This window comes from Chiloscyllium punctatum, chromosome 16, assembly GCF_047496795.1.
Source record: "Chiloscyllium punctatum isolate Juve2018m chromosome 16, sChiPun1.3, whole genome shotgun sequence".
NCBI classification, from domain to species: domain Eukaryota; kingdom Metazoa; phylum Chordata; class Chondrichthyes; order Orectolobiformes; family Hemiscylliidae; genus Chiloscyllium; species Chiloscyllium punctatum.
The window spans coordinates 76,892,390-76,914,985 of NC_092754.1; the positions used below are offsets into that span (position 1 = coordinate 76,892,390).

Consider the following 22,596-nt stretch of genomic DNA (forward strand, 5'->3'; position numbering starts at 1 on the left):
GAGAAGGAACACATTTTTTCTTTATGTCCCTCATTCCATCTTGTCTTTCCATTAATTTACATGATTGAAAGAGAAATAACTAACAAGTGATCGGGAGCACAAATTTATCCAGTGGGATTGTTCATGATTATTTTAAACTAACAGTCCACACAATGATTTGATCAGTATTTCAAACAGACACTCGGAATTGAAACCACAGCAAATTGCTCCAATGAAAAGAACCTTTTATTCTATCACATGCAGCGTGAAGATTGACTTGCTAACTGTACAAGGTCGACCAATTTTCTTCAGCAATCAAAACGTCTGTAAATAGCCACCTGTGCTGTGCAGAGTGTCATTTGTTGTCCCCAGGTCACAGCACATTTCTTCTTCATTACCTTATGAGCTTCGTTCCTGATCTGTTTGATAAACCTTTTCTATCACTTCATCGCATCCACTCATAATTCTGAACTTATGAATAAATTTTGGCGTTAGGCCAAATGTTAAACAAAGTGGACGTATGCCATTCAGCCCATCGAGTCTGCCCCACCATACAACGAACTCATGGTTGATCTGATAATCTTCAACTCCATTCTGCTCACTTACCTCGACAAACTTCATCATCTTACTGATGAAATACCTGACACAATTTGAAAATACCCAACAACTTAGCCTCTACTTCGGTTGCCAAAAAAAAGCCACATATTCTCTGAGCATGGAAATTCCTCTTCATTTCTGAATTAAATGGGCGCTATCTCATTCTGAGATTATGTCCTCTGGTGCTCTCCTCAGACCATAGGGCACGGCACCTGCCTGTATCTACCCAAAATCCCACGATTTTGTTTCAAGCAGAATAATCCCAGCCAGACCAATTATTCCCCGAAGCTCCATTTTATCCAAAGTTGACAACATTCTCGTCAATCTCTGCTGTCCCTTACAGTACGGGAACTGGAAGTTGAAATCAAATTGCGATTGGAATCGGATTAGTCCACACATGGACCAAATACAGTAATGATAACTTTGACAAATGAGAATCTAATTATATTCTAATGACATTCAATGGTTTCGTTGTAACTGAAGTCCTCCGTGTAATCGCCCTCAGAGCTAATATTTGGGAGAAATGGAACCTGACCTCCCATATTAAGAAGTTGACGACAAAAAAACTCAGTCAGTCGACTTCGTTTGATTATTAACACAACTCATGTCTCCGTGAAGCCTGCATCATCTGTAAGGTACACACTAGATGTATAACAGAACTCTCTCCATTTGACTGGATGTGTGCAGCTTCCATACCACTGAAGGAACTGGACATCCTCCACCACAATGCAGTCACTTAACCGTACCACGTTCAATACCTGAATGTTTATTACCCTCACCACTAAGGCACAATTGCAGTACCGTGCACCACCTACAAGATGAGGTGGAGTAAGTCATCCAGACTGTGTTTCCAGAACATTCAAAGCTCAAAAACTGTACCGACTATGAGGACAAGGTTGGAGATGTCCTAAAGCGCTACTATTTGCAAGTTACCCTCCAAGGCACATAACGGCATGACTTGGAGATGTATCAGTGGTAAATTCATTGAGGGATGAAGCGGTCTTGATGGCCAAAGTAGTATACTTCAGCCCTCCATCCTTTATCTTACAATTTTTTTAAAGTGTTGATGATTGCATTGACCAGACTTGTGCTCATTCTTTTAGTTGTTTCCGAAACTGGTGGTTGCTAAAGATCGAATATCATCCACAGTCTGAGGTCAACAACAAAAAATATCAAAAGATATTCTCGAGCAACTGATCTCCCTGTCCAAAAACCTTCAGTGATCTGTGAATATCCACTCCAAGATCTCTTTGTTCCTGTTTGTTCCGTTCACCACTCAGAATCCTCACTGTTATTGTTCCAACTTCCCAAATTCGTTACCACTTATTGGTCTGGATTCAATTCCATTCGCCGTTTATATTTTCCACCTGATTGATACATCTCTGCAGGCCCTGACATTATTCACCATAGTCAAATACATGACCAATTGTTGCATCCTCTGCAAACTTCTAAATCATGACTCCTGCAACTAAGTCTGAATCGTTGATCTACATCAGGAAACAGAGGAACTCCACTGGAAACAGGCGTCCTAACATGGTTCATTGCTGGATGTGATGAACACCTGCAATAACAGCACAATCGGACCCCTGATGTCATTTGTAAACCTGATGGTGACTCTGCCTTTTTGGCCTCCTAATTGACCCCTTCTCACATATGGGAGTGGTAACTGACCTATCCACATTGTACCTGGGCACTTAGGTTTACACTTCAGTGGGTAATTGAATCCTTTCCTGATGTCGCCCTATGGACCTGACTTCTTGGCGGTGTGTGTATCCATGTGTCTATTTAGCTTGGATAATCAGTTGAATTTGAGTCCACACAGAGATGACTCCCAATTTTCCACGTCTTCCATTTTTTTATTCTTCTTTATTCTCCCACGGAGTGTGGCCATCATGGTCTGAACATTATTTGTTGTTCATTCTTAATTCACCTTGAACTGAGTCAGAGTGAATCTATGGGTGAACCGCACTGTTGTGAGTCTGGTGTCATATATTGGCACGTCTCGTTAAGGACGGCAAATTCCCCTTTCAAAGGGACAAGAATGAATGAGTTTTCAGCAAATTAAAACTTTTTGCCTCTGTTCCTCTGATCGGGGTTAATACTCCAGATTTTATTCATCGATGTAAATACCAGCAGCTGCCATGTTCCAGTCTCCAAGGGTGCTAGCCCACTATATCGCCACTACATTTGCATTTGACACGAGGATTGGTGAGTAGCAGAAAGCATAGGGATCAGTCAAAGAATGAAGAATATAGATAGACAGGAGAGTTGAGCGGAGAAGTGGCAGATGGAGTTCAATCGAGGCAAATGTGAAGTGATGCATTTTGGGAAGCCTAATTCTAGAACCAACTACACTGTAAACGGGACAGCCTTGGAGAAATTTGATGATCTGGAGTTCACGTCCTTTGTACCATGACGATGGCGGCACAGGTGGATAGAGCGGTCAAGAAAGCATATGGCATGCTTGTCGTCATAGGACCGGGCTTTGAGTCTAAGAGCTGGCAGGTAATGCTAAAATTGTACAAGATTTTGGTTCGGCCACGTTTAGAATACTGCGCACAGTTCTGGTAAAGTTACCAAAAGGAAATGGACGTTTCGGAGACGGTGCAGAGAAGGTTAACGAGGATGTTGCTGGTATGGAAGATGCTTGCTGTGAAGAGAAATTAAGAAGTTTATGATTGTTTTCAGTAGAAAAAAACGAGATTGAGGGGTCCTGATTGAGGTCTACAAAATCTTGCAGGGTACAGACCGGGTGAATAGAGATATGCGTTTTTCCCCAGGTGAGTTATTCAATAATGAGAGGTCACGCCTTCAAGTTGAGAGGTGAAACGTTTAAGGAGGATAGGTGTAGAAAATATTTTACACAGAGGGTGGTAGGTGCCTGCCAGCAGAGGTAGTAGAGGCAGGCACGGTCGTTTCATTCATGGTGCGCCTTGAGAGATGCGTGAGTAAGTGGGGAGCAGATGGAAACAGATGCTGAGGAATTGGGTGATAGGTTTAGACAGTTAATTTGGTTCAGCTCAGGCTTGGAGGTCCAAAGGGCCTGTTCCTGGGCTACAAATGTTATGTGTTCTTTGTTCTTCTTTGTTCACTACACTACCATCTCAATGCTACGTTGCTCCATCTCAGAGAATGACATTGGAAATTCCAATCATCTCAGAGGAAGTGAGAATATGACATGTGGCTGTGTCGGAATGAAACTGATGTACGCTGTACTGGAGTGTTTGCTGGGAGCAAGAGGATGTTGTGATCAAAAAAACTGTTCTTACTGTCAAAATAACACAACAGTGCATTGTTAAGGAAAATTGCACTGAATGCTTGCAATACATCGACCTCTCGCTTAAGGCTGCAGCACGCTTCCGCTGAGCCAATCTGCAATGCGGGTTAATGCTGTTGTTGTATCTTATTAATCTAATAACCGGAGACAAATATGCCCTTCCTCCCCGACTTTGACCAGGAGATCTCCCAGTCTCGGAATTTCATGCCATTCTGTACCATCATAGAAGGACAATGTGCTCACCGATCGCATCACTGGTGTGATAGAGTAGCTTCACGTGTTCATTTCCATGCCAATTTCCAGTTTGATCTTTGCAGCCCATTGATTCTGGCTGGAGGAATTGGGATTATGTGATCCACTGCAGAAATGGGTACTTCCTTCTGTGGGGAAGCTCGTGAGGCAACAATTGTGAAACCACATTGCTGATGAAACATACATTTCAACAATATCCGGCAGTATCCCTTGAGAATTTGATGTTTTGTAAAAATCTATCAACCTCAGTCTTCAACATGCAGTACTCGATGGATCTTCCTCAGCCTCTTGAAACATCCAATTTGAATATACAGCCAATTCTGAGTTCCCACATGTCTATTATTGCTCGCCATATAGTCCTGTTGTGTCTCTCCATTCTTCCTAACATGTCCTATGTTTCTGTCGTTACTGCTCTTTTCAAACACGCATCTCTGCATGGCCCAGTGATCGTATAATGTTCAGTGTTGTGCGTTGTGGCCGCAGTAACCTCGTTAGAATCCGAGTTACGGCATGTAACGTTCTCCCCTTTTTAACTCCTTGTGGTACATGCCAACGAAACACAGAAATGAATTAATTGATTTTACATGAAAACTTTCTCTAACATTAATGATTTTTCATCAATCCCTTCTCTCATACATCTCTGTGAGGTAAATATCAGAATTCAGACTCACCCATTCTTGGAGACGTCTCTCCCTCCCACAATCACTGACCTCCTTTAAGCTCCCCCTCCTATTTCCCTTACAATCATTTTCACATTGAACCCTGTTCAGTCTGTGCGGCAGCGCTCACTGTTGCTGGATGAACGTGCCACAATCATACCAGTACAACCTTCAGACCAGTCAAGCCATTTCGATACTGTGGTTTTGAGATCAATGGTCAAGTAACAGTTTTTAACGACATGGATCAGATATTATTGGAACTTCAGGCTCAGGAAAAGAACACAGGGCAGCACTGAGGAAAATAAACTTTATTTCGAAAAAGACCTTTTTCTGCAGACTTCCACATCATTTATTTCACTTGCTCAATCGGCTCTATGTAGACTATTTCGTGCAGATCTGCAATCACATTAGCACTGGAAATGATGCAGGGATGATTTGCCAGGACGTTGTCTGGGTAGAAGAGCTCCTGTTATGAAGAGAGATTGGATAGACTGGATAGACTTAGAGCAGAAGAGATCGAGAGAAGACATGATTGAGATATAAAAAATAATCAGGGATACGGATGGCGTGGACTGAAATAAAGGTTTCCTTATAATGGAGAGATCACTCACGGGGTAATAGATTTAAGAACAGAGGAGGGAAGATTTGAGTGAATACGCAGACAAACGTTTTGAAACGGCGAGTGGTTGAAAGGAACTCAGTGCATGCAAAGGTTGGAGAGGCAGAAATCCTCATAACTTTCAGAAGTATTTAGATGTGAATTTTTGATGACAAGACCTACAAGGCTGTCGGTCAAGTGATTTAAAAAAAGAGTTCGGATAGTTAATCGATTATTGATTTCCAGTACTGATACATAGGCTTCTTTTTGCATAGAACTCCAGGGTAATACCACTTCCTGTCACTGCGAGAGATTGGGTTCAATTCGCATCCGGGACGGGCGCTTACAGATTGGGAGGGCTAAGAGGCCAGAAACCCGCATTCGATTCCAGACTGTTGTGACTGTTGTGTTTTCTCTCTCTTCCGTGTGGGTTTCCTCTGATTGCTCCGATTTCTTCTCACTGTCCAAATGACTGCACTTCAGGTAGATGGCAAACAAAACCTGAATGGACTGTATAATCAAAGACAAAGTCAAAGTCAAAAGTGGGAATTGCAGCTCAGGGAAAACAGAATGACCATTTGGGGTCAACATTCCTTGGAACAGTTTTTGATTCGCAATGTTAACTCTGATTTCTCCCCACCGATGCTGCCTGACCGGCTGAGCTTTTGAAAATATTTCTATCTTTGTAGCTGGATCAATGATGCGGGTTTAGAAAGATCGGCGAGGGAGTGTGAATCTCTTCGGCGGCACAGAGCAGACTCAATTGGCCAAATGGTTTCTGTCTGCGTTGTGTCTAATTCCATCAACTCTGATTCTATAAGTTTTGTCCTTTTTTTAGGCTTTTGTATTTCACATCTCCCCTGAAATGTGGTTTGCAGAACAGGACAATCGCCAAACCGTTACCACCCGCTGCCTGGAAGAGGAACGCCTCATATTCTGCCTTGGGACCCTGTAACCATACGGGATAAATCATCTTCAATTCCCCTACCCCCACATTATCACAGTCTGAAGCATCCAACTCAGCACCACCCTCCGAACCTATTAATCTTTTCCCCCTCTGACTTGTCACTTTCTCCCCCGCCTCCATCCAATTATCACTTTCCCAGCTACCTTCCACCCAACCCCAACTGCCGCCCGTTTATCTCTCCGCCCCCACCAACACGTCTCATTCCTGATGAAAGGCTTATGCCAGTAGCGTCGGTTCTCCTGCTCCTCGGATGCTGCCTGACCTGCTGTACTTTTCTAGCACGACAATCTCGTCATGGCGAAGATAAATCAGCTTAGCTCAGGCTCTTTATCTGAGAGCGGAGAAGAGTGAATGAGGAAGAGATGGAGATAAGGGGATAGATACGTGTTATAGGAATAAATTTGTTATGGGAAGTGTTTACAAACATAGATCTATGTTAAACGCGAGGGAGAGGATAATCAGAGGAGATATAAGAAGAACATTTTCATTCTGAGAGTGTTGTATCATTGGAACTCACTATTTGAACGAGTGGTAAAGCTATGAGTCATCAAAACACTTCAGGAGTACTTAGCCGAATACTTGAGAAGCTGGAGCACACATGGATAAGGACCAGATACTGGAAAGTGGGACGAAGACGAACAGCTATCTGATCAAATGTCCGAACACCGTACGGAAAGTACGGAGCATGAAAGCATGGGAAGGGTAAAAGCATGGATACTACTGTCGATCTGATACAAGGGGTCTGTGGAATGCTTCACGAGTAAAAAGGTCACTGTGGTAGGATGGGGCCACTGTGGCTGGATGGGATAAGCGAGTGGAATGCTCCTCCACCAATTAGCAGAGTCAGACTGGGGCTGAACGGTTACTGTGACAGGCTGAGGTCATAGCAATTAGTAATGTTAACCTTGCCAGCTAAATATCATCATTGCAGGTTGGGACAAGTCGTGACAATAAATATTTAGGACTTGACTTTAAATATTTAATTGATAGTTGCGTCAGCCTGCTTGAAACCTTTGTAGCAGAAAAAAAGACATTAAATATCTAATCAGCTTGGGACAGGAAAACATTGTGGCAGATGGGGTAGCTAAAAGTCTAATCATGACAGGTTAGTCTGGGCTGGAAGATCACTGCAGCAGATGTGGCAGTAAAATACATAATCGTGAGAATAGAAAAAAACCTATTGGCAGAAGTAGAGCGATAATGGTTTATTGTATACCTGGAGTGAAATAATTCTGACTAACACAGTTGGGCATCCTGGTAAGCTAACAAAAATATAATTTAAAAAAGGCTATAAAGAGCCAAGGATCCTGAGTTTCGGGGTCGTTCAAGAATTTGCTTTCTGTGTGGCACGGCTTTTTGTCTGCTAATAAAAGATCTACTCCTTGAAGAACTCCCCGCATCTCCTGGAGATTTATTACATTTTCTCCACGACAACCACAACTTTGGGTACAGTAAAATTATGGCTAGCGCGGCTCGGTGGTGCAATGAAAAGCGCGTTAGATTTCTACAGCATTGTTAACATTGCTATACAAAGTTTGTTGTTTTGGGTTTCACCAGAATCGGCGTTCAGATATCGCTGAATCAATTATTATTCTGCTGATTCATCGTTAATTCCCGTCGTCTGGGGTTCTTGAAATTGCTGTTTACCACAGAAATTTCCTGACCTCCTTGTTGGTGAGTTTCGACGGAATCATATCAATTGAAGCATGATCAGACCAGAATCAACTGCTAACCCAAGAAACCTACAAAATTCGTGCAGAAACCCACTGTCTCTAAACGCATATTCCAGTCCAATAGTTTCACAGGCATTATCGATTGCTTAAATGTCTTTCTCCCTTTGGGCGACAGGCTGTTGTGGATGGACCGGGGAAAGATATTGATGTATTTGGTCAGTCATGACAATGTCAAATGGTGGGGTAGGACCGGTGTTTGGAATAGCGTCCTCCTGTTCCTCTCTGTCAGTGCTGTGTCTGACAGAGGGTTTTCAACAATAACATATTGAAATGTGAATCTACACCACGGAGTATCAAGGTCCTCCCATTTACCCAACCGCTCTCACAGCCAGAATGGAGAGCTCCTATTGCAGCTTTAGATCAGACAATCGAGGATTCTCCCAGGCGCTCTGTCAGACTGCATGCTCCTTCACACAGGTTTCTAACTGAACACATAGAGCAAGCAAACGTGGGGATTCAGGGACAGATTACCCCTCTGATTTGCTGCAGTTCTGGACACGGAGACGTACATGAATTTCTGACATTCTGAGTCTTACTGTGCATTCTTCCGACTTTACAATTTAAACTGGAATTGAATGTATTCTTGCGTCACACTCCTACATCCTCGGTATTCATGGAAACCGTGTAACGTGTTCATGGATGTAGGAATGGTGGAGATTATTGCTAAATACAGTGTGTTTCATGTGACCAGTATGAACTTTCAGAAGGAAGTTGCGAAGTTTTATCGATTCGAATTGATGCCGATCGAAGGAAAGGCCTGTCGACAGCGGCAATGTAACATTGTCTGTAAACAACGCAGGAACCAACGGAAACCCATTTTTCAATGAAGTCTATTTTGCATATTTTTATGTGTCCCCTTCCTGAGCCTGATGCTTCAATAATCACAGGTCCATGTCAGTTTCACCTTGTCTGCGTTAGCTTTAATTTCAGAACCACAGCAAAAGTAGGGCAGTTGAGTTAAAGTTCCTAAGGTTATGAGTAGGACATGCGACCAGCTTGCTTGTCTGCGGCTTCAGTCACGCAATTGTTTAGCGCCTGCTACTTAAAGGTGCGTAAAATGAACGGTTGTGAGTTGAATGCTTATCTAAAGATGCTGTTACTGACATTGACAAGGGATTATTAGGGCATCATACGCAGTTGAAATCAATATTGAGTAAAGTAGCATTTATTTGTAAACTCCAGTTTCACATTTCTGTCAATTATTATCTGCAAAGCTACAAATATTCCCCTGATGAATATCCATCTGTGGATAGGGAAACAGAGGTGAAATTTTAGCTTAATGACAATTCTCAAATCGCTCACCCTGCACTGGATTACATTCTGGGAAAGTCTATTTAACTCATTTCATATCATTCCATTTCCTGCAAACACGCACAGCTCATTATCCAATCGAAAGTATTCGATTTATCTCTTTGGGGAGTTTGAATGTTGTCAGTAACTCTGACAATGGCATAACAAATAGTTTTGCTGTTGGGAGGAGCAGAGGGTCCAAACTTGAATAAGGTCGAGTCTTGTCACCGGGGTCTTTAAGCGGAGATCAGTGAGTATTAAATGGACTCACTCTCCGTTCGAGTGATTGTGACCAAATGTTCAAGGCAACAAATGGCAATGATAATGATGTTTTCCATCTCCAAACCAAATCTTACTCACTAGAGGTACCATAGTATTACAGATCAGGAGAGCAGAGTAGATGATGATCCTTATGCAAACCTGAGACAGTGAGAGAATTACTCCCATGCTGTTGGTCTCACTTTTCACATAACTAGTTAGTCAGTGGACTGAGTTAACAGGGTTCCATTCAATGCAGAAATAAACCAAACAGCTCAGTGTATTTACAATATATAATATTTCATGTAGAATAAACTGCAACACCTATCAACGCCAGCAGCTCTTCTTATACGTAGCATTTTCAGATGCAGGTATTATGCAATTTCTTTCCGATGAATGTTATCCACTTCGAGAGTATGTCCCTTTTGCCTCGCCATCCAGGCAGCCCAGAATCCCTATCGTTGTTAAATTCACTCCTTGTGTGTCTGCACACGACCTTTGAACTATAGTGAAATCAGCTCCTAAAATGTTTTTATTTGTGAAAATTCATCTCCGATTTCAATAATTCTCAGAATAAAAAAGAAAAATCTGCTCCAACCATCTTCATCATTCCCCGTTGGTTTTGAAACTCCACCCTTTAGTTTCCACTCACTTAAACGAAGTAAGTTCCCTCAGATTTACTCTTACCAACGTCACATTAGCTGGATCACCTCCCTTCAGACACAACGAAGTCTTTCCTGATTTCTCCCGCATGGTTCTTTATCTGTCCCACCTTCCCATTATATCTGCTCTTTCCTTTTCTAGTGGTGTTATCTCAAAGAAACCGTCATGTCTGTCTTTGTTATCGACTTTGTATCAAGTGAACACTGACCGTGTCATTCCTAACGTCTTTATATTCCAGTAAACTCTACCGTGTCTTTCACCATGTCTTTATATCCCAGTAAATTTCAACCTGAGAAAGGATGCTGGGTCCAATTCAAAGCATGAAAACTCACCACTAAGCTGTGCAATCTTATTACCGACACAGGAAAGGTGGAAGTAATTTCAGTTACAGCTGAATCGATTGGCTGCAGCAGCATCGGGTCAAATCCCAGTCAGATACATGACTGTTGTTCTTATATTTATTTCTTCTCTACGTGTGCTGAGTAACACAGTGAGGGATCAATTACTGTTGTCAGACATACATGTAGGGGCGTATTAAATACTGAAGTTGTGAGATGCGAACAGTTTTTATTAACATAGACCATTCGAATCTCAGGCTCAGGAATTTGACAGAGAGCGAATTTGAGCAAAAGTTGAGCCGGGTGTTTACCCCATGGCGTAACACGAGTTTCTGCGGTTGATTTGTTGTTCGCCTCATTTGTGTGTTTTGCATCATTGAGGATTTTGAAGTTGTCCCCTCTATACAAAAGGCCCGTACTTTTGCAACATTGTACAAAAGATGCAGTACAAGAATAGCCGATGCTGATTCAACGAGGTAAAAACAATGACTGCAGATGCTGGAAACCAGATTCTGGATTAGTGGTGCTGGAAGAACGCAGCAGTTCAGGCAACATCCAAGTAGCTTCCAAATCGATATTTCGCGCAAAAGTCCTTCATCAGGAATAAAGGGATGAAGGGCTTTTGCCCGAAACGTCGATTTCGAAGCTACTTGGATGCTGCCTGAACTGCTGTGCTCTTCCAGCACCACTAATTCCGATGCTGATTCAGTCTACTTATCCAAATATTGACCCCTGGAAACAGCACTGTGCACTCTTCTCGAGTCTGGAAAACAACTTCCTCACAGATAATGTTACATTCCCGCTCTCATGGCTCTTTTTATTCCATCGGCTTCTGTTTTGCTTGGAATCGGATTCAATACATCTTGTCACTGTGTCATTTCTTTCCATGTGGTCAGATCTTGTGAACAGTGGGATTGTAAATGCTGGAACCAGTCGAGACTGTCCGCTCTCCCACATCCAATTTTTCCCCAGGTTGTGTTAAGATGATGATCTAAATCGCTTCCTTCTCTTTCCTGTCACTCTGGGATGATGTGAGCTGTGAAATCTATGATCTGAACTGGAGGCAACGTGGAAATCACATCAGCTGCGTGAGCGACAGGATTCGGTGCATTAATATCCCATGCTAATTCAGACAGCAGAAGCCTCCCCGTGACTTCGAGAAGCACAGACACTGTTCCTGAATAATGGGGAGAGATTCACTCTTTGCTCGCAGTTCTGCATTTTCTATCTGTCTCAGATCGCATTATTTGGACAAGGGTTCCCAAAAGAAGATGATTTCTTGTGCATGTACGATCTCACTTTTCTACACCTTTCCAGAATTTCCATACTTCCCACTCCCAGCTGACCCCTACTCCGCTATACAAACCCGTGTTTGATGAGGGAGCTGAAGACAGCGTTCAAGCTGCTCTCCACCAACACTACGTGACAATGGCAGATGAGTTCATCCAGTTATCAATGAAGACCGCCCTGTTCCGGGAAAGCAGCTAGCACAGCCTCCTGGGAGAAGCGAGTCAGAATGGAAAGGAGCTGTGATGAAAACTCGGTGCTTCTTTCACTCTGAAACAGCAGAAATAGCAAAAACATCACCTGGTTTATGATTACCAAGTCTGGCGCCGTTCTCGCTTGTTTGTCTCGGGTGTGATATTGCCTCAGTCAGGTGACATACGTGTGAGAGGTCTCGGGTTCACCTTGCAGATGAGCCTTGGAATTTTGCACACTACTTCATTTTTCACTGAGAAGATATGATTTCGATGAGATCGAGTTCAGATAAAGATTCCAAAGCTTGAAACCATACACAAGCAAGTTCAAAAACCATTTCTTCTCGGCCGGTGCTGCTCTGAGAAATGAATTGTCTAACTTGAAATAATGCTGATCTTGCCAATTTGGATTTTGCTGAGCGCACGTATTATACATAGTAACCTGAATTCCCGAGTCTGGTCAAATTTTGCTTTTCTCACGCTGTGATCTGCATGTCCTTGATTACTCTGATCCGCCTTTACCTTTCGCAAACAACGCTTTTCCCTGTACTTAGGTACATGTGACAATCAATCAATCAAAACACAGTCATTTCCTCATTGCGTGGAGCCAGCAGAGCGAAGGTGGGCTGCATGGCCTCAGTCTGCAGTGTGACACATTTTGTGATCCTGATTGAAATTACAATTAAAAAAGCAGAATTGGGGAAGTTACACAGTAGTTATATTGACGCAGCCGGGACACATCTGTGAAACAGCGTATCACACAATAACAGTGAAGATCTTTTGACGTCATCCTCGAAGGGACATGCTACAAAAACCTGAAGACTGCATGAAACTGCTGTGGTCAGCGATAACAGAGCAGCCCAGAGGGATCGTGGTGGGCGCATAATCCAGAAATTAATGAATGAAAAGCATCCTCTGCTCGATGACAATTCCAGCTTTCAGTGTGTGTACTGCCACTGCCAGTATTTTGCTATAACAGTGCTCCGTTCTTCGTATCACATATTGATGTGCCTTTTGCGTCCTTACACTCAATGGTATCTGAAATAGATACACGCGCCACATTTATACATTTAAGGAAACACTCGTTTGAAGTTATGAAAGATTTTTTTGCAGTTCTCTGTCGGTCTGTTATGACCTGATTTGCAAAGTCACTTGCCTGAGCTGGGAATACACTGGCGAAGTTGAGAGAAATCAGTTGTGGCGTGGACCGTGCACATGACGCCTTGCAGTTATTTCCCAGGCTGTGTCACACAGCAGGGCTCTCCGGTGAAATGAACAGCCGTGAATGGCATGTAGATCAGTATGTTGGAGACAGCATTTCCAGACAGATACAGTTCCCTATTATTAGAACAAGCAGCACTGATGATGAATAACCTCAGAGAGAAGCAAGCGATAGAGATTTACCGTGGACTCGATGGGCTGAACGGCTTCTGTCGGCACGTGAATGATGTCACACGTCTCTGCCGTCCCTCTGCCTGGCTCTGACAGAGTGGCTGAGGGTGAAATAATGGCTCCTTTTTAATCCTCCCTTCTGCTTTGGACTGTCTGCAGCCCCGCAGCTCCTGGCTGTGGGGATGGTTCTCACTGAGTGAGGGTTTCATTCGGAGTCACTTCATCTGGGACAGTTGGGACTCAGATATTAACTGATGCCCGATTGCAGCAAAGAAACCGACGCCTCTGAAACAAAAGCCCTCCTGCTGGATTGTTCTGTGAAGATTGATTCTGAACATCAAATGGGCAGCACAAAAATGCACTGATTTGAATTTTACTGAAGGGAAGAGAGTCCACAGCCCATTTCTCTCTTTCCCACCAGCTCAGCACCTTTCTCTCTCTCTCAAATAAATGATATTTGGAGGAAGTTCGCAATCAAAGTTGCTAAGTTCCAGCGGCGCTCTTGCACCTGGCTGTGCCCGTGAGAGGAAGCTTCAGAGCATATCCGCATTTACATCCCGTCATAATGCCTGCAAGTGGAGGGGAATGGCTGAATACTCTGCTAATAGAGACAGCTCAGTCCACGGGGATTGGATAAACAGCATCGTCCCGCGTGGGGACATTCTGCAGATCAGACACAGTCGACATTATGATTCAGATCATACCAGAGTGAGAGCGCTCGAGAAGGCCAATCGGTCACTCGTACCTGTGCCAACTCGGGAGTTACAAAAGATTGGTGAAAGTGGAAAGTGGATTTGTTCATGTTTCAAGTGTTTCCGTGAAGCTGGAAGCAGAAGAAGAGACACAGTGAAGCGATTGAGATCTGACTAAAGGAGCAGCAAATAAGTTGGATAGCGCAGAGGAGAGCTTTGAAGTATTGAATTCTGGTTGATGGGACGATCATGCTTTCACTGGGCCACGCTGCTACAGAAGAAACTATGTCAGTGTCTCTCAACATTGTGATGTCACCGGCAAATATTGCCGTAAGACTGCAGCAAATTCCTTTTCCCAATATGATGGCAGTCCATATGTAAAGGTGTAGCTTATATATCGAATCCTTTCACATAAATAATTCCACTGCACCTCAGTGTGTTCTATTGTCTCCTTTCCACTTTACCTGTCATTGTGCCTGCACTGAAATTGATTTTCTCCTTGTGCGAGTCTTTTCCAGTCTGGGTGATGTGATGCAGTTGTACTGATCCATTTTCGGTCAGAATTTTCCACTTCACTTCAGCCCGCCCTAATCTCGCTATCTGATACTATTCCAGGTGTTTAGGTGTTAAGTGCTCATCTCAGATCCAGCCTGCCCTCACCCAAAATAAATGGAAAAATCAGTCACACTGTGATCACTGCAATTGAGGGATATCCTCATTCCAAGGTCATTGATAATTCCAAGGATAAAGTTAGGGCTGCAAATGCTGGAGATCAGAGTTGGTAGTGTGATGCTGGAAAAGCACAGCAGATCAGGTAGCAAAAAAAAAGCAGGAGCAGGAGAATTCAAGTTTCAGGCTTAAGCCCTTCATCAGGAATAAGGCTTGTGTGTCGGGGCTGAGAGAGAAATGGAAGTGGTGTGGGGTTAAGGGGAAATAGCTGGAAAGCAATAGATGGATGAATAGAAGGGAGAATATAAGAGGTCAGAAGTGGCAGTGATGGGAATGGGTCGAGAGGGCGGTGGCGAGTTGAAGGCTTATGCTTGGGGGAAATGAGGAAACTGTTCGAATTCACATTTATCCCGCGTGGTGTAAGGGTCCCAAGCCGGAATGTGTGGCATTCCTCCTCCAGGCGTTGGGTGGGTAACGGTTTATCCGTGGCGGAGGTCCAGTACCTGCAAGCCTTTGATTGGGGAGGAGGGGTAGTTGAAGTGTTCAGCCACGGGACGGTGAAGTTGGTGGGTGCGGGTGTCCCAGAGATGTTCTCTGAAATGATCTGCAAGAAGGTATCCTGTCTCCCTGATGTAGAGGAGAACACACTGGGTGCAACGGATGCAGTAGATGACATTGGTATTTGTACAGGTGAATTTCCAACGGATGTGGAACGATCCCTTCGGGACTTGGTTGGAGATGGGAGTTGTGTGGGTGCCAGTTTCACCCTCACTTTCGTGGCAGTCAAAGGTGCCAGGAGAAGGTTATGTGCTGGTGGGGGGAAGTGTCTTCCTCAAGAGGGGGTCGTGGAGGGAGTGGTCTTTCTGGAGTGCTGGCAGAGCTGGGTAGCGAAATATATCTCCGGTGGTGGTGTCTGTTTGGGGGTGGCATCAGTGGCAGAATATGATGCGTTTTATGTGGAGGTTGGTGGGGTGGAAGGTGAGCACCAGGAAGTTCTTTTCTTGTTGCGTTGACAGGCATGGGGTTCAAGGGTGGTGGTGCGTGAAGTGGAGGTGATGCACTGGAGGGCATTGTCAACTAACGTGGAAAGGCAATTTGTGACCGTGGAGGAAGGAGACCAACTGGGTCTTTCTGAGGTGCAATTGGTCATCCGGGGGAACAGATGTGGTGGAAGCGGAGGAATTGGGAATAAGGAATGTCGTTTTTACACGAGATAGAGTTGGAGGAGATGTAGTCTAGATACCTTTGGGAGTCGGTGGGTTTGCAGTATATGTCTTTAATTAGTCAGTCGCCATAGACGGTGATGGAGAGGTCGAGGAAGGCGAAGGAAGTTGCCAAGATGATCCGGATAAATTTGAGGTTGGTGTGGAAGGTTTTGGTAAAGTTGGTGAGCTATTGAACCTCTTCGTTGGAGCACCAAGTGGCGCCAATACATTCATCAATGTAACGTAGGAATAGGTGTAGGATGGTGCCTGTGTATCTGCGAAAGATGGACAGTTCTGCGTATCTGACAAACAGGCAGGCATAGCTAGGTCCTATGCGGGTGCCCATGGCTACCAGTGTCGATGGAGGAAGTGGGAGATTTGGAAAGTGAAGTTGTTGATTGTGAGGACCAGTTCAGTCAAGTGGATGAGGATGTCGGTGGAAGGGGACCTGTTGGGATGGCGTGAGATTAAGAAATGGAAGGCTTGCAGTCTTCTGTCATTGCAGAAGGATTTGTACAGGGACTGGATGACCATGGTGAATATGGCGTGTTGAGGGCCAGGGAAACGAAATTCTTGAAGGAGGTGAAGTGCATAGGGGTGTCACGAATGCCAGTGGGCATTTCCTGAACTGGAGAGAGAGGATTGGGTCGAGGTAGAAAGAAATTATTCGGATGGGACAGGCACAGGATAAGACAATAGGTCGACTGGGGCAGTCAGGTTTTTGAATCTTAGGAAGGAGGTTGAATTGTGGAGTGCGCAGTTCCCGCACAATGAGGTTGAAGGTTGTGGATGGGAGGTGCCCAGAGGTGATGAGATTGTGGATGGTCTGGGAGATGATGGTTTGGTGAGGGGAGGAGAGTTTGTGATCGTGGTCTGTAGGAGGAGGTGCCTGCGAGTTGGCACCTGGCTTCAGTTTTGTTCCTCTGCCCGACTCACAAGCCTAATTCCTGATGAATGGCTTATGCCTAAATCGTCCATTCTCCTGCTCCTCAGATGTTGCCTGACCTGCTGTGCTTTTCCAGTACAACACTCTCCACTCATTCATTATTACTGTCTCATTTCACACTCCCAGGTCCATGCTGTCTGTTTGATTCTAATGAGCACTGTTCTCATGGACTGCGACAAACTCTGCCAATCTGAAACAAAAACAGAAATTGCTGTAAAATCACAGGTGAGCTGGCAGCATCTGTGCAGATGAATCACAGTTAACGTTTCACATCCATTGGGTCCGTCTCTCCACAGATGCTGCCAGACGTCCTGAAATATTCCAGCAACGTCTGTTTTTGTTTGATTTTCAACATCAGCCATTTTTTCGTTTTTGTTTTCTTGTTTTCTGCCAAATATGATTTGGCTAAAGATTATGTTAAATGTTTTAAATATGACTACGATGGAATGGCCAGATTCGACCAGCTCGCTCCTGCTACTTGGTTCACGTGACCAATGCCTTTCCACTTGGTCACCGCGCCCTACTGCTGCATTGCATATAAATTGACAATATTGTGGCATTCTCTCGGATTGGTAATCAGGAGCGAGATTGTTTGAAATTATTGAAAACTTAAGATAAACAGATAAAATACGGGATATAAAACGGGAAACTGAAAGGGAAAGAGAGAACGGCGAATGATAATTTTTTGACAAAACTGAAAAATAATTGCTCAAGAATCAGAAAGTGCTTTCATTCACAATCACACCATAATATGGAATGTAATTTTTGGGACAACCAATACAAGTAGATCTTAGCAAATTCTTAGTTTTAAAGTCTTGCTGCAACTGTTTCGGTTATAATGAACGCACACATGGGATTCAGTGCTGTAATGATCTCCTAAAATGGAAAAGGAAATCCTTGCCTTTGAGGATACGTGGGGAATGTTCACTGATTCATCCCAATAATGGCAGGACCGTCGTCTGGATGCGTATGAGTAAAATCTTTTAATGTTCCATGGAGCTTCGAATGAGTGGTGAAGGGAATGTCTCCATTCACAAATTAATCATTCGGTAGAATTAAGTATAGGGACCCATGAAATGATGAAAAAATTGAACAAGAACACGGACATACGATAAACAATAGGTACGACCATTACTATATGAAAACTGTTGATTTCAGATCCACGGTGGCCTTTGGTGATGGCATTTACTGTCCAGAACCAGTCTGCACTGGAATGACTGGAGAAACACTATGAAGTATTTGAACTTCAGTCACCCTTAGAAATAGCTGAGACTGACTCAGGACACGGGGATATGGAGATGCTGGCCTTACAAACCTTTCAGACATTCCGTGGAAGAATAAAGGAAGTGATAGATAATTTTCGTCTCCATGGAGACGATGTTCATGAACTGGATAGATAGTAATTCACCTTCTTGGAGTTTATAAATAGAGACGTCGTATTTAAAAAGCAAAGAGTTCATAGTGTAACTGTAAAATCTTTAGGGCACACTCAGTGGAAGTATTGTGTGTAATCCTTGTCCTCATTCTCCACCAAAAGCATGTAAAGAAGTGAGAAAAGGCAAGATAGCAAGATATTAGAAAGCCAAGTGACGTTGTTTACTAAGACATAAGAATATCAGAAAAGATACAACCGGTTTCATCGGGATGATAGAAAGAATGACGGAGTCTATTCACGAGATTTGGAAATGCTGGAGCAAAAACACGCAACTTTGATGTAAACAAATGAGATTTTCACATAACGCGAGGTTTGAATGAGTAAATCGGGGCAAGTCCCTCTTTCGAGTGAATCAATAACTATCGTTTGAGCTTGAAAACCATTAGGGAATGATTCAGAAAAGTTTGGATGAGAGTTTCTTCCACTCAATAGAGTTATTTAAATCGTGAACGACTTTACAGAAGTAAAACGTAGAAGCTGACTTCAGAGTGGTTTAAAAGATACACGAACAAACGTACAAGGAGAGAATTTACCATTGAGTGAAAGTCAGTATGGTTGCGTAACAATTTCGAATTTGTTGACTTCAGAAACAAAGATATTTCATGAACACGTACAACTGAATAAGACTGAGTATAACAAGTTCATGGATTGGTAAGGTGTGGCGTATTATTCAAGGTGAAACTTGGTAAATGGAGCTGATGTCCTAAAATAACTGCAGACAGAAGTTATATCCTAATGACTAGGAATTGAATCGTCACTTGGAGATGCAATACCTACTTTAAAGATTTGACCACATTCACATGATGTTATGTATATTTCGTACATTCTTAATTCCACCAAAGAAATCCACCAAGGAGACTGGGTCGTTTTGTATTGTTAACCCTCTGTACTTCTCTGCAGCACGCCAGTTAAGATAAAATATGCTCACACCAAAATTCAGTTCAATACAATATTCAAATGGTCCTATGTGATTTCTTTTTTTTTATTGCAACAACCTTTGTGAGTTTGTAACAAACTGTGTAACATGAAACCAGTTCCACATCTATTTTCCCAGAATTTAAAGCAGTGCACATGGGAAACGTTATCCGTCTGGTGAAAAATCACCTTCGGCTCTCTCTCCACATATGTTTCTTCACGTTTTAGATACTTGCAGTATGTTTGTTGATCAAGGAGTCATTATCCAGAAAAGGTTGTTTCTCAATCCACAAACACGGGTATTTTCCCATAAACTGGGCTTTGCTCAATATCACCTTCTGTCCGTATCCCGCAACACGACGACAAATTAAAGCTGCTCCATGTGAGGCTCAAAATTGAAACTTCGGCACAGCACAGCCCACTATACTGAAACAGAGGCTTACCTCCACATTACTGGTTTTACCTTAACGTTTGGGAAACCGAGTTTCTCTGATTCCATGGCTAGTAAACGGGGATTGTATGATCATCTTCACCAGTGGTTTTGTCCCCGAGTGAGGAAAGTGGTGAGGTACTTATTGTAAAGATGGATAGATTGATGAAATGTACAATTTCATCTTTTGCCTTCATTAACTCATGAGCTTTTTATTTTGTTTTGCATATGTAGAAATCTTAAATTCTTCATCTTGAACAGACTCAATGACAGATCTCCATTGTGTCTCTGGCATCAAATTTCATAGTGCAAACTCCCTCTGAATTCTTCCACCGCATTCCGCTGTTTGGGAAGTGTTCCTGTTGTGGGAAATGCACTTCCCCGTGTGTCACGTGCTGCTCCCAGCATGCGCTCTGGCACTGCACTCATTTTCCTTCTGACACTTGCTCACTGTGTTGCTGTGATCATACAGTGACTTGGTGTCGCACGGCCCAGGAAAATGATACAGATCAAGGTTTTTGCATTGTTTAGTTCAATTGTCAGTTTAACCTTATTTTGGATTTTGAAATTGTCTGTTTTTTGTCCACAAGTGCGTGTCAAAAACATCTGAGCGGAAGTTAGGTCTTCGGAATAATGACATGGAGCACGATGCACTCTCCTCCAGTCTGGAAAACAATTCCTCACAGGCAATTTAATAGACAATAGACAGCAGCTGCAGGAGTAGGCCATTCTGCCCTTCGAGCCAGCACCACCATTCATTATGATCATGGCTGAACATCCTCAATTTGTATCCTGTTCCTGCCTTATCCCCATGACCCTTGATTCCACTATCCTTAAGAGCTCTGTCCAACTCTTTATTGAAAGAACACCTCCTGCTGTCTCGGGTTCTTCATTCCGTTGACTTCAAATTTCACAGAATTCAATTGACCTTGTTACATAGTCATTTCCTCATTTTTGTTCAGATCAATGTGTGCACAGTGTAACAGTGGGAGTGCACTTGCCCCACAACCCAGGGGTCAGACCATAGTCTTGGAACCGGACTGTGTTATTTCTCATTTCACCAACACCAGGGAGAAATATCTGCTGCTCTGCATAATTTACGAAATTCAATTATGTATAAGGTCATAGCTTTTTGAGTATCTGTGACGAGGTGGCCGAGAGGTTAAGGCGATGGACTGCTAATCCATTGTGCTCGGCACGCGTGGGTTCGAATCCCACTTTCGTCGCTGTCATCAGCGGTTTTCAGCTGTTGCATTGAAGCTACAACTCCAATGGTCAGTTTATATGCGTTGTCGCTATTACAAAATCTCAAGGAATAGTTTGTGCCATTTGACTAAACTGCATTGAAATGTAGTTTGCTTTGGGATAATGAAAAGAAACGCGATTTTCTTTTTCAATTCAAGCTGCTGTGAACGTTTTTTCGTATGAAAGACATCCAGGAAAATCAAATACCGAGAGCTGCGAAGTGCATGTTTATGCAAAGGGATTCTTAATGAATGTTTTGTCAGATGAAATCTGGAAGAAGTTGAGTAGAAGTAATTCATCCTGGTGAGAAGAGCACAGCGAAACAGCACAAAATAATGGAGATATTTCAAAGGGTCAGGGTGTGGGTTTAGGGGCACTGAGAACTGGGTGTAAATTCACAGTGGAGAATTGCCGCTGTGGGTGCCGTGCATGGGCACGGAGAGACTTACACATTGGTCTCGCCCTCGACCCTTACTCTCGCCATTGATGAATGCTGGACATAAGGCACAGATAAACACAAGATGTGGGAAGCAAGCTCCTTCTCGTTATGCACACACTGGATGAATCACATTGAACTATGAACAACTGGAGAAATCAGCATGTTACCTATAGGGAGTGAAACTAAACTGTGGATTAATAACCGCAGATTCATGCAACATAAACATGAAAAATGATTTAAAATGTTGGGTGTAGGGTTGCTCACTGAGCTGTAACTTTGATATCCAGACGTTTCATTACTTGGCTAAGTAACATCATCATCAGTGGCGACCTCCAATTGAAGCAAAGCTGTTGTCTCCTGCTTTCTATTAATATTTTTCTCCTCGATGGGGTTCCTGGGGTTTGTGGTGATGTCATTTCCTGTTCGTTTTCTGAGGGGTTGATAGATGGCATCTAGATCTAAGTGTTTGTTTATGGCATTGTGGTTGAAGTGCCAGGCCTCTAGGAATTCTCTGGCATATCTTTGCTTAGCCTGTTCCAGGATAGTTGTGTTGTCCCACTCGAAATAGTGGTATTTTTAATCCCTATGTGGGCTACGAAGGAGAGAAGGTCGTGTCTTTTTGTGGCTAGCTGGTGTTCGTATATCCTGGTGGCTAACTTTCTTCCTGTTTGTCTTACATAGTGTTGGTGGCAGTCATTGCATGGAATTTTGTAGATGACGTTGGTTTCGTCCATGGGTTGTACTGTGTCTTTTAAGTTAGCTTTTGTTTGAGAGTGTTGGTGGGTTTGTGTACTACTAGGATTCCGAGGGGTCTGAATAGTCTGGCTGTCATTTCTGAAACTTCTTCGATGTATGGTAAGGTGGTTATGGTTTCTGGCTATGTGTGGTCTGCTTGTCGTGGTTTGTTCTTGAGGAATCTGCGAACTGTATTTTGAGTATCTATTTTTCTCGAATACGTTGAATAGGTGGTTCTCCTCTGTTTTCCGAAGTTCGTCTGTGCTGCAGTGTGTGGTGGCTCGTTGGAATAGTGTTCTGATACAGCTTCGTTTGTGTGTGTTGGGATGTTTGCTGGTGTAGTTAAGTATTTGGTCAGTGTTTGTCGGTTTTCTGTATACATAGGTTTGTAGTTCTCCGCTGTC

General features: G+C 43.3%; 1 non-coding gene across 1 annotated transcript; it reads left to right on the plus strand.

The window, feature by feature from the left end:
• Positions 1–20,917: 20,917 nt before the first annotated feature.
• Positions 20,918–20,999, plus strand: trnas-gcu (transfer RNA serine (anticodon GCU)). The gene has a single exon. It is a non-coding gene; the product is annotated as a tRNA-Ser (tRNA).
• The last annotated feature ends 1,597 nt before the right edge of the window (positions 21,000–22,596 follow it).